The sequence below is a fragment of the Takifugu flavidus genome, unplaced genomic scaffold (genome assembly GCF_003711565.1).
Source record: "Takifugu flavidus isolate HTHZ2018 unplaced genomic scaffold, ASM371156v2 ctg446, whole genome shotgun sequence".
Taxonomy (NCBI): Eukaryota; Metazoa; Chordata; class Actinopteri; order Tetraodontiformes; family Tetraodontidae; genus Takifugu; species Takifugu flavidus.
In genome coordinates, this window is record NW_026622065.1 from 1 (window position 1) to 10,784 (window position 10,784).

The following is a 10,784-nucleotide window of genomic DNA, read 5'->3' on the forward strand; positions in this document are numbered from 1 at the left end:
CAGAAAACTGCGATAAAGACCCGATTGATCTCACTGTTACAGGTAAACTTGATGACTGACTAACTTTAAAGAGAAGGGACGAGTTTGTGCTAATTCTCTGTATCTTTCTCTTCATCTCAGCCCTGCAGGTGAAGGTGTTTCCCACCACAGATGGACAGACGGTAACACTGATGTGCAGCACCACCTGTACTCTGACTGACAGACCTGCTGCCTACATCTGGTACAGGAACTCAGAGCTTCTCTATCAAGACTGGTCTCCATGGTACCAGGAGATGGTCACCAGTGACAAAACAGTCAGATACTCCTGCGCCATCAAAGGCTAAGAGGCTCTCAGAGCTCCTGCAGTCACAGTGGGTCAGTTATGTCTCGCTGGCATTTCTACCACCAAAGTAATCCTGCAGTTTATTTAATCTGAATTTAATCCAGCAACCAGTTCTCTCTCCACCCAGAGTGGGTCTCCTCTACCTGCTTTACTGTGTCCTACAATGATGGGAGAATGTGTTTGTACAACCACACTTCAGTGAAAGGACCCTGCTCCATCACGTACCCCACAGGTTCACTTTCATCACTCACAATCAATCCTCTCACAACACTGATCCTGTCATCATTTTACTCTTCATTTGTTTGTGTTTTGTTACTGTTATGTAGTTCCCATTTACAGTACCCTCGCTTCCATTATCACAGGTTTTCTTCAGTTTATATGTGATATCTGTATTTTTCTACTCTTAACCATGATTCTATGTTTACCATCTTCTCTCAGAAATATATGTTGAAAAGACTCCAAGGACGGATCATGTCAAACTGAGCTGTAAAACAGGCTGTCCTCCCACAAACACTCAATGGTACAAGAACAGAGAAATGCATAAAGACCCATTACAACCAATACCCAACATGTCTCAAGACAACTTCCTGTGTGCTGTCAGTGGTGTCAAGGACCTGCAGTCTGATGAAGTCTGTGAGTATCACCAAACCCGTGGCCTGAACATAGAAACAAGATAAAGTTTTGATGTGGTTTTATCATAAATCCTTACCGTTAAAAATATGTAAATATGAATTTGAGATGCAACAGTCAGAAAAAAAATCATAATTAAAGAATCCACTCAAAAATGTCAAGGTTTAAAGTGAATTTCCTTTGAGTTTCATCAAAACTGACATCGTCTTTGCTTTCATCTGTCAGGTGCTGCTGACAAATCCTGCCTGACTGTGAATTATATAAAAAAGAGAATCTGTGCTTTGGAAGGTTCCTCAGTAAACATCTCAAGTAAATATTCCAGTTCAAAATACACAAAATCCAAGGCTAAACACTGGTCTACAATAATCTGGAATGGTGAGAAGGAGGAGAGAATGAATGTATTGAAAACTGATCATTTTACATATAATGAGGACCAAGAGAAGCAGATTAACACACTGTCAATTAAATCTGTGAAGAAAAGTGACTCAGCAGAATACAGATTCAGGCACCAAGATGACAACACAAGTCAGAAACCCGGAACTGTTCTGATTGTTACAGGTAAATCTGGATCATAAAATATAAAACAAGCTTAAATCGAGAGAGCTTTGTATCTGAGCCACATCAAAATACAAGATTTTCTCATTTTGCCTTCCAATAAGTAAATAGTTTGAATCAAAACTGAAGTTAAATAAAAGTTATCTTTCATCTTTCTCAGGACATGTGCTAACATTCATGTAAATTAGTGCTGATATTTTAGCGTGAATGTCTGGAAAACAGCAGAGGCAAAAAATGTTGATCATTTCTACAGTTTTGTGAATCACTTTACATGATAAAGTCCTTTCCTGTCTGAAACATGTGTGTAAATATCGGTTTTCTGCATTTGAATCAGACATAAAAGTCAAGATCAGTCCATCTACAGAGGTGACAGAAGGTGATGGAGTCAAACTGACCTGCAGCACCAGCTGTCCTCTGACCAACAACAAGAACTACATCTGGTACCTGAATGATCAACTTCTACAGCTGCCAGAGCACCAAAACAAACACCTGGTTCTGGATGCGGTCACAACTCAGCATGCAGGAATCTACTCCTGTGCTGTGAACACTCAGAGAGATGTTAGATCTCCTGAAAAGACACTCAGAGTTCAGAGTTCCTCATTAATGATAGGCAGTTCTATCCTGGACCAGATCAATGGTTCTTTAGTGACAGGTTATGTACCCCGGTCCTACAAGGTGGCAGTGATTAAGTCGTTGCTTAAAAAACCATCACTGGATCCTGATGTCTTAGCAAATTATAGGCTGATATCCAACCTTCCTTTTATCTCTAAAGTTCTAGAGAAGGTGGTGGTGACTCAGTTACTGCAGCACCTGCAGAGGAACAGCCTGTTTGAGATGTTTCAGTCAGGCTTTAGAGCTCACCACAGCACAGAAACAGCACTTCTTAAAGTCACTAATGATCTTCTCATAGCTTCCGATCATGGACTGGTCTCTATGCTGGTTCTGCTGGACCTCAGTGCTGCTTTTGATACAGTTGATCACAGCATCCTGTTACAGAGACTGGAACATGTGATTGGGATTGAAGGGACAGCACTAGACTGGTTTAGATCATACTTATCTGATAGATACCAGTTTGCTCATGTCCATGGTGTTCCCTCCTCATACAGTAGGGTTAGCCATGGAGTTCCTCAAGATTCTGTACTCGGACCAATCCTCTTCACATTGTACATGCTTCCCTTAGGGAACATTATTCGGCAGCATGGGATAAATTTTCATTGTTATGCTGATGACACTCAGCTTTATTTATCCATTAAACCAGAGAAGACAGAGAAGTTAGTGACGCTTCAGACCTGTCTTAAAGACATAAAGTCCTGGATGTCTTCAAATTTCCTCCTCCTTAACCCAGGAAAAACTGAGGTCATGGTGTTTGGTCCTGAACCTCTCTGGGATAGATTAGATCACATGATCACTCTAGATGGTATCTCATTAACATCTAGTCTCTCTGTGAGGAATCTAGGAGTAACTTTTGATCAAAATCTCTCCTTCAACTCACACATTAAATTAGTCTCTAGAAGTGCCTTTTTTCCCTTGAGGAACATCACAAAGATCAGGAAACTGCCGACGCGGCATGATGCTGAAAAGTTAGTCCATGCATTTGTTACTTCCAGGCTGGACTACTGTAACTCTTTATTATCAGGGTGTCCAAACAACTCTAAGAAGCCTCCAGTTGATCCAAAATGCTGCAGCCAGAGTTCTGACAGGTATTGACAAAAGAGATCACATAACTCCTGTACTGGCGTCGCTTCATTGGCTGCCCGTTAAATTTAGAATAATTTTTAAAACCCTTCTTTTGACCTACAAGGTCCTCAGAGGCCTAGCTCCATCCTACCTGGAGGAGCTAGTGATACCTTATCAGCCCAATAGACCGCTCCGCTCTCAGAATGCTGGTCTACTTGTGGTTCCCAGAGTTTCCAGGAGTAGAATGGGGGGCCGAGCATTTAGCTACCAGGCCCCCCTGCTATGGAACCAGCTCCCTGTCCAGGTACGGGAGGCTGACTCCATCGCTACTTTTAAGATCAGACTCAAAACCTACCTCTTTGAAAAAGCTTATTGTTACTAATTCAGTAGTTCCAGTTACTATCATAGACAGACAAATTATCATACTTAGGGGGTCGTCTAATCGTTAGGTCACATCTTAGTTATGCTGTTATAGGCCAAGGCTGCCGGGGTCCAGAAACATGATCACCTGACAGGCCTCTGTCACTCCACTGGGTCATGGTTTCCTCTCCTCTCCTCTCCTCTCCTTTCCTCTCCTCATCAAGCAGACTAGTTATGCTGATTCTTGTGTAGTTTTTTCTGCTTCTCCCCCCCCCCTCTATTTATTTACAGGTATTGCCGCCCTCGGAGCTGCATAATGACCTCCGGCCCCGCTGAAGTGATTGTACATTATAGTTTTATATTTATATTCATATTCTATTTAATTTATTCTATTTTATTTCTTATTTTATTATATTTTTATTATCTTTAATAGGTTTAATGGGGTGTAATGGTGGTGGGAAATTTTGTAGATGCTTGTAGATCTTTGGAGATGCTAATTTCCCTGGTGGACACCCCCTAAAGGGATCAATAAAGTACTCTTGAATCTTGAATCTTGAATCATATTTGTGTGTGTTTCTGTGCTCTGTGCCTCTCCTCTCCTCTCCTCTCCTCTCCTCTCCTCTCCTCTCCTCTCCTCTCCTCTCCTCTCCTCTCCTCTCCTACCTATCCTATCCTCTACTTGTCCTCCCCCTTCTCCTCTCTCTCTACCCAGCCGGCCATCAGCAGGAGGGTCCCCCTACATGGGCCTGGTCCTGCTCAAGGTTTCTTCCTGTTAAAGGGGAGTTTTTCCTTGCCATTGTTGCTTGTCTGGAGTCAGGCCCTGGGATTCTGGAAAGCGCCTTGAAGCAATTTTGATTGTATAAGACGCTATATAAATAAAGATTGATTGGTTGATTGATTGATTAAAATGGACCCTGGCGGCAGCTGCAGGAGTTGGTGCTGCTCTCCTGGTCTTCACCTCACTTGTCATCTGTTGCATCAGGTGAAGAACAGAACCTGATGTAAACTGAGTTAATCACATAACACACATCAAATGTGACTGGTATCACAAGTGGGGTTTTTTTTAACATTCATTTCAGAGGAAAGGGAAAGTTGAGCCAGAATACTGTCCTCAAGTTGGAGGAGGTAAGTGGCCCGATGCTCCTTAACTATAACCATCTTCCTAAAACAACATAACACCAACATTCGGTGTCTTGCCTCATTGTCAGGTAAATCACGGTCCTGTGCATGAGGAAATCACAGATCAACCCACGGAGGAGAATGGCATTTACTACAGCAGCATATGTTTCCCCCAGACTGATGTGGATCCTCTTGACAGCATGGTCCAACCTCATCAGCACTAAGAGGAACAGCACATCCCTTATGCTGTTGTCTGTCTGAGGAACCGCTGCACATGAACAAGCATCTTATAGCGTAATTTCTGATTCCTCCAAGTATTTATACAATTAATCATCTTAGTCTTTAGTCTGAGACCATAACGTTGGTGGGACCACGACTGATCATCGTCCCCAGTTTGTGGATTCCTGCTGATTAAGACAGAAATAAAACTGCAACTTTTTCACTGATAGAAGATGGGATAAAATTAAGCAGATGTGCTTCATATACACTTACATTAAATTGATCATTTAGTAAGGACCTGAACAGGCTTTATCCTGCATTTTAGACAGTTTTTCACAGTTATATAGATGCAATAATAATAATAATAATCATAATAATAATCATAATAATAATACAGCATAGGCTCTGTGAAGTGAACTTACCTGAATGGATCATCACCCGTGATGCTCTGCAGTTTTGACCTGCTGTGTAGTAGCAGCCTACTATTAAACTCTTCAATATGTGAAGGAACACAAATAAAATATTAATTGTATTATGTGCATGTAACATGGACGAATCACGTTGATCATTTTGTACACCGCCATTTTGTACATCCTACCCTTCGAAAGGTGCACTGATGCAAACACTTTGTTAAAAAGCAGTTTATTCGCAATAATACTCCGTCGTGACATTACCGCACACACGTAAACCTTAGTCATCTGCTGTTATTGACATATTTCTGAAGCGGCAAATTCCTTCAATTGATTTTTAGGGCATGCTAACAAAACAGGAAAATGCCAACCTACACTAGCCACCCTATGTAACCATACATGCCCCAAATTATTTTATTTGTATATGTATATATATATATTTTTTTATACAAACTTTCTTTATTGATGTTTTTCACAGATAGGGAATCAAAAACATTGGTATAGCAGTATAACAAATTTCCAATAGTAAAAAAAAAAAAAATATATATATATATATATATATATATATGTATATGTATACACACATACACAGACGCACATATACATACCAATATATAGAAAAATAAATAACAGAATGATAGAGGTGAAAATGAAGGAAAACCACATACGAGACTGTTCAAAAGTAAATGGTTAAATAAATTAAATAAAATTAATGGGGAGGGGGGGGGGGGGTTGGGGCTCAGTCAGGTTCTGCTACAATGGTCAGAGAGTCGATGTGCGTGATGAAGGGCTGCCATATCTTATAAAAACTGCTCAGGGACCCTTTGAGGGAGAACCTCATTTTCTCCAGTGTAAGACATTGCAGCACATCCTGAATCCATTTATTATGGGTTGGGGAGGAAACGTGGGACCATTTTAAAAGAATAAGTCTTCGGGCAAGCAATGTAGTGAATGCAATGATCTTATTTGTGGACTTAGGCACAGTGTGTAGCGAGTATAATCCAAAGAGGGCAGCAAGGGGTTCGAACAGGATGGTTTGACCTGTTATTTTACTAATTGTTTCAAATATTGCTGTCCAGAATTCAGATAATTTAGGGCACGACAAAAACATATGAACGAGATCGGCAGGGGCTTGCCCACATCTGTTGCATGAATCTGTTCTGTCAGGATAGATTTTGGCCAGCTTGGCATTAGTGAGATAGGCTCTATGCAAAATTTTACATTGTAGAAGGCTATGCCTCGCACAAATAGAGGACGAGTGGATATTTTTTAATATCTTTTCCCATTGCTCATCATGCAAGGGAGCTCCAAGGTCCTGGCCCCAAGCGACTCTTAGCGAAGTCAGTTGATGGGGAGACAGAGTATAAATTTGCTTGTATGTGATCCCTATGAGTCCTTTCTTCCTGGTGTTAAGGGTTAAGAATTGGTCAATAAGAGAGTTCGGGGGTCTGTTGGGAAACTGGGGAAAACAAGATTTCACAAAATGTCTTATTTGAAAAAAACGAAAGAGGTGAGAGTTTGGTAATTTAAACTTTGCTGCCAAATCGGTAAATGAAGCAAAAACACCATTAATAAAAAGGTCATTAAGCGTTGCTAGGCCCCTCTCAGACCAGGTACGAAAGGCAAGATCAGGGCATGAAGGAACGAAAAGGTGATTACGAAATATAGGGGATAAACTTGATTGGGTGTGGAGGCCAAAAGTTTTTCTAAACTGGTTCCAAATCATCAGTGTGTTGGTTACAATTGGATTGGGGCTGACCTGTTTAACTAACAGTGGTAGTTGGGAGCATACTACAGACCAGAGGCAAAAACGTGAGGAGGAAATTTCAAGCAGGGCCCATTGTGGGCATTCAGATACAGCTTTACCAGTGTTCCAGTGAAGAAGATTATTGATGTTACAAGCCCAGTAATAATAACGGAAGTCTGGGAGCGCTAAACCTCCCAGGGGTTTAGGAAGGCGGAGAGCTGAGCGACCAATTCGTGCCCGTTTATTGCACCAGAGAAAGGAACTAATCAGCTGGTCAAGTTTTGAAAAGAATGATTTCCTGATAAAGACTGGTATATGTTGAAAAAGATAGAGGAACTGAGGGAGTATTGACATTTTTATTAGGTTGGCACGGCCGATCAAAGAGAGGGGGAGAGAGGACCATCTGGCAAGGTCTGATTTGCAACGTTCGATTAATGGGATATAATTTTTGGCAAATAGTTCAGAAAATGATCTTGTCACTAAAATCCCCAAGTATTTAAAACCGTCTGAGGCCTTCCTAAAGGGTAGGAGACCTTGAGGTAAAAGGTCGGCAGCTGAATTAATTGGTATGTAGTCACTTTTTCCAAAATTGAGTTTGTAACCAGAGTATTTGCCAAATTTTTCAAAAATATCTAAAGTTACAGGGAGACTGGAGGTAGGGTTGGACATGTACAGTAAAAGATCATCAGCATAAAAAGAGATTTTGTGAAGCTGTCCATGACGAGTGATACCCTCAAACCCGTTCTCGCTACGCAACCAAATGGCCAGAGGTTCGACTGCCAGGACGAACAAAAGCGGGGAAAGGGGCAACCCTGTCGAGTGCCCCTGTGCAGGGAAAGTTGGCGTGATCTAACCCCATTAGTGCTGACAGAGGCAAGGGGAGAAGTGTAAAGTAGTTTAATCCAATCAACAAAGTCAGGGCTGAGGCCAAATTTGTTAAGGGTAAAAAAGAGGTATTTCCACTCTACGCGGTCAAACGCTTTTTCAGCATCTAAGGACAAAACTAGTTCAGGAGAGTCAGTAGGGGGAGAGTAGAGAACATTAAATAATCTGCGCGTGTTTGAGGATGCATGCCTCCCTAAAATAAAGCCAGTCTGGTCAGGATTGATTAGGGCCGAAATTACTCTCTGGAGACGGCTGGCTAAGACTTTCGCCAGTATCTTAAAATCTACATTTAAAAGGGAAATTGGTCTATAACTGCTACATAGAAGTGGATCTTTGTCCTTTTTCAATAGGAGTGTGATTGAAGCCTCTGACATTGTGGGAGGTAGGAGTCCTTTTGCCCGAGCATCATTGAAAACCCTAACTAGAGTTGGGGCAATAGCTTCGGAGTAGGTTTTGTAGAACTCCGTAGTGAAACCATCAGGTCCTGGTGACTTATTACTCTGTAGAGAACTTATTGCATCTTTGACCTCAGAGATCGTGATTGGAACACCTAACTTGGTCGCAGTCGTTGGGTCAAGTTGAGGGTATGCGAGCATGTCGAGAGGGTTTGGGTCATCCCAATCGCATAGAGAGGTTTCGGAAGAGTACAGTTTAGCGTAGTAATCCACAAATGCATTATTAATGGCGATAGGATTGGACGTGATGTTGTCAGGGGCTGACCTGATCCGAGGAATAAGTCTAGAAGCGGCCTCAGTTCGTGCTTGGTAAGCCAGGAGTTTGCCTGCTTTATCACCTTGCTCGAAAAAGCGCTGTTTAGTGTGTAAAAGTTGTTTCTCAATCCGACCGGAGGTTAACAAGTTATATTGTGACTGGAGCTGTACTCGTTTTTTATATAGCACATCTGAGGGGTTAACTGAATACTGGGCATCTAACAGTTGTATTTCATCTGATATTTGTTTCAATTTGGTGCGCTCCTCCCTCCTAAAGCCAGAGATGAAAGAAATAATTTGACCACGCAAATAAGCTTTAAGAGTCTCCCAAAGCACACCACTACCAATATCCGGCGTATCATTGGTATCGAAGAAGAGCTGAATCTGATTAGTTAGATAGTCTTTGAATTTTGGTTCGGATAATAGGTGGGAGTTGAATCTCCAGGGCTTCGTAGGCAATTTGTCTTGAGAGAGATTAATATTTAAAGTGATCGGAGAGTGATCAGAAATTACTATGCTGTGGTACTCACACGATTGTATGTTGTCTAATAATCTATTATCGAGTAAAAAAAAGTCAATCCGAGAGTAAGACCTGTGGACATGCGAGAAGAAAGAGAAAGCTTTCGTGTGAGGGTACATAGTTCTCCATGGATCAGATAGGCCTAATTGGTCTGCGTGAAACTTTAACATACTGGCTGCTTTAGACAGGCTGGACTGGCTGGTGGAAGATCTATCGAGGTCAAGGTCCTGGACCTGGTTAAAGTCACCTCCAATTATTATGTGATGATCTGCAGCATTTGGGATGTTTGAAAAGATTTTGGACATAAATTTGTCGTCGTCCCATGTTGGAGCATATATAGAGGCCAGGACCACAGGAGTATTTTGTAATTTGCCCTGTACTATGACATAGCGCCCATTTGGGTCGGAAACAACAGAGGAAGATTCAAAGGCAACGTCTTTGTGTACAATAATGGCTGCACCCCTCGCCCTCTCAGAGAACCTAGAGTGAAAAAGGTGACCCATCCAAGGTTTCTTAATACGAGAGAATTCCAATTTGCGCAGGTGTGTCTCCTGCAGAAAAAATAGGTCCCCTTTAAGATCTTGCAAGTGAGATATTACCTTATTGGCTTTAACATTATTATTCATCCCCCTGACATTCCAGGAGATGAGGCGAATACTCTTATCGTTCATCGACATTGTCTGGTCCTGCTGTCATTCTGCTGAGCCCATGGGGAGGGGGAGGGGGGGAGGGGGAGAAGGAAAAAAAAAAAAAAAAAAGGGGGGGGGGGGGGGGGGGAAACATACACAAAATTAAAAAATAAAAAATCCTCGTAGGAATACAACAATGAGTATCTTCTGGATACAATTGTTTTCTAACTATCCCATTCCCATTGGTCAAAAACATATTACCCAACTCCTCTCCAAGTAATAAGGACAGGAGAGCATCAACAAAGATGGAGCACAAAGCATTTTGCCTAAACTTGGGTCTAAAAACTAGGCCACAAACCAGGAGGATATATAACACCTTCTTACAAAGCAGCCCTATTGAGTAACAATATACATACAAACAGTATATAGTGGTAAAGCTGCATGAATCTAAATTAACCCGCAGTGTAAAGAAATGTATATATATTTTTAATCGAAATACAATGCTTGGTATTTGTGTTTAACAAACAATGTGAAAAACAAAACGGCTGTGTCCATGACGAGGCACTTGTTACCAATAGGCTAATGCCATTTCTGTTTTTTTTCTTTTTTGTAACACTGTACATGTGATAGTAGTTATTAAATGTTGAAAACTCTCCTGAAAAGACACTCAGAGTTCAGAGTTCCTCATTAAAATGGACCCTGACAGCAGCTGCAGGAGTTGGTGTTGTTCTCCTGGTCTTCACCTCACTTGTCATCATCTGGATTATGTGGGTGAAAATGGTCACTGTTAAATCAAGAACTGTTTCATTTGTATTATATTGTATATTAACTCAGGACTTTTTGGTTGAAAATCAGAAAAAGCAAGTTTTCCAATCAACATTCAGGACCTGGGATGTCAGACAACATTGAGATGGTAAATATAATATAGTGTTTGTTAAATATTTCAAGTTATCACTCAAGACCCCTCCCTCACGTGTTTCTGCATGTATCACAAGTGACTT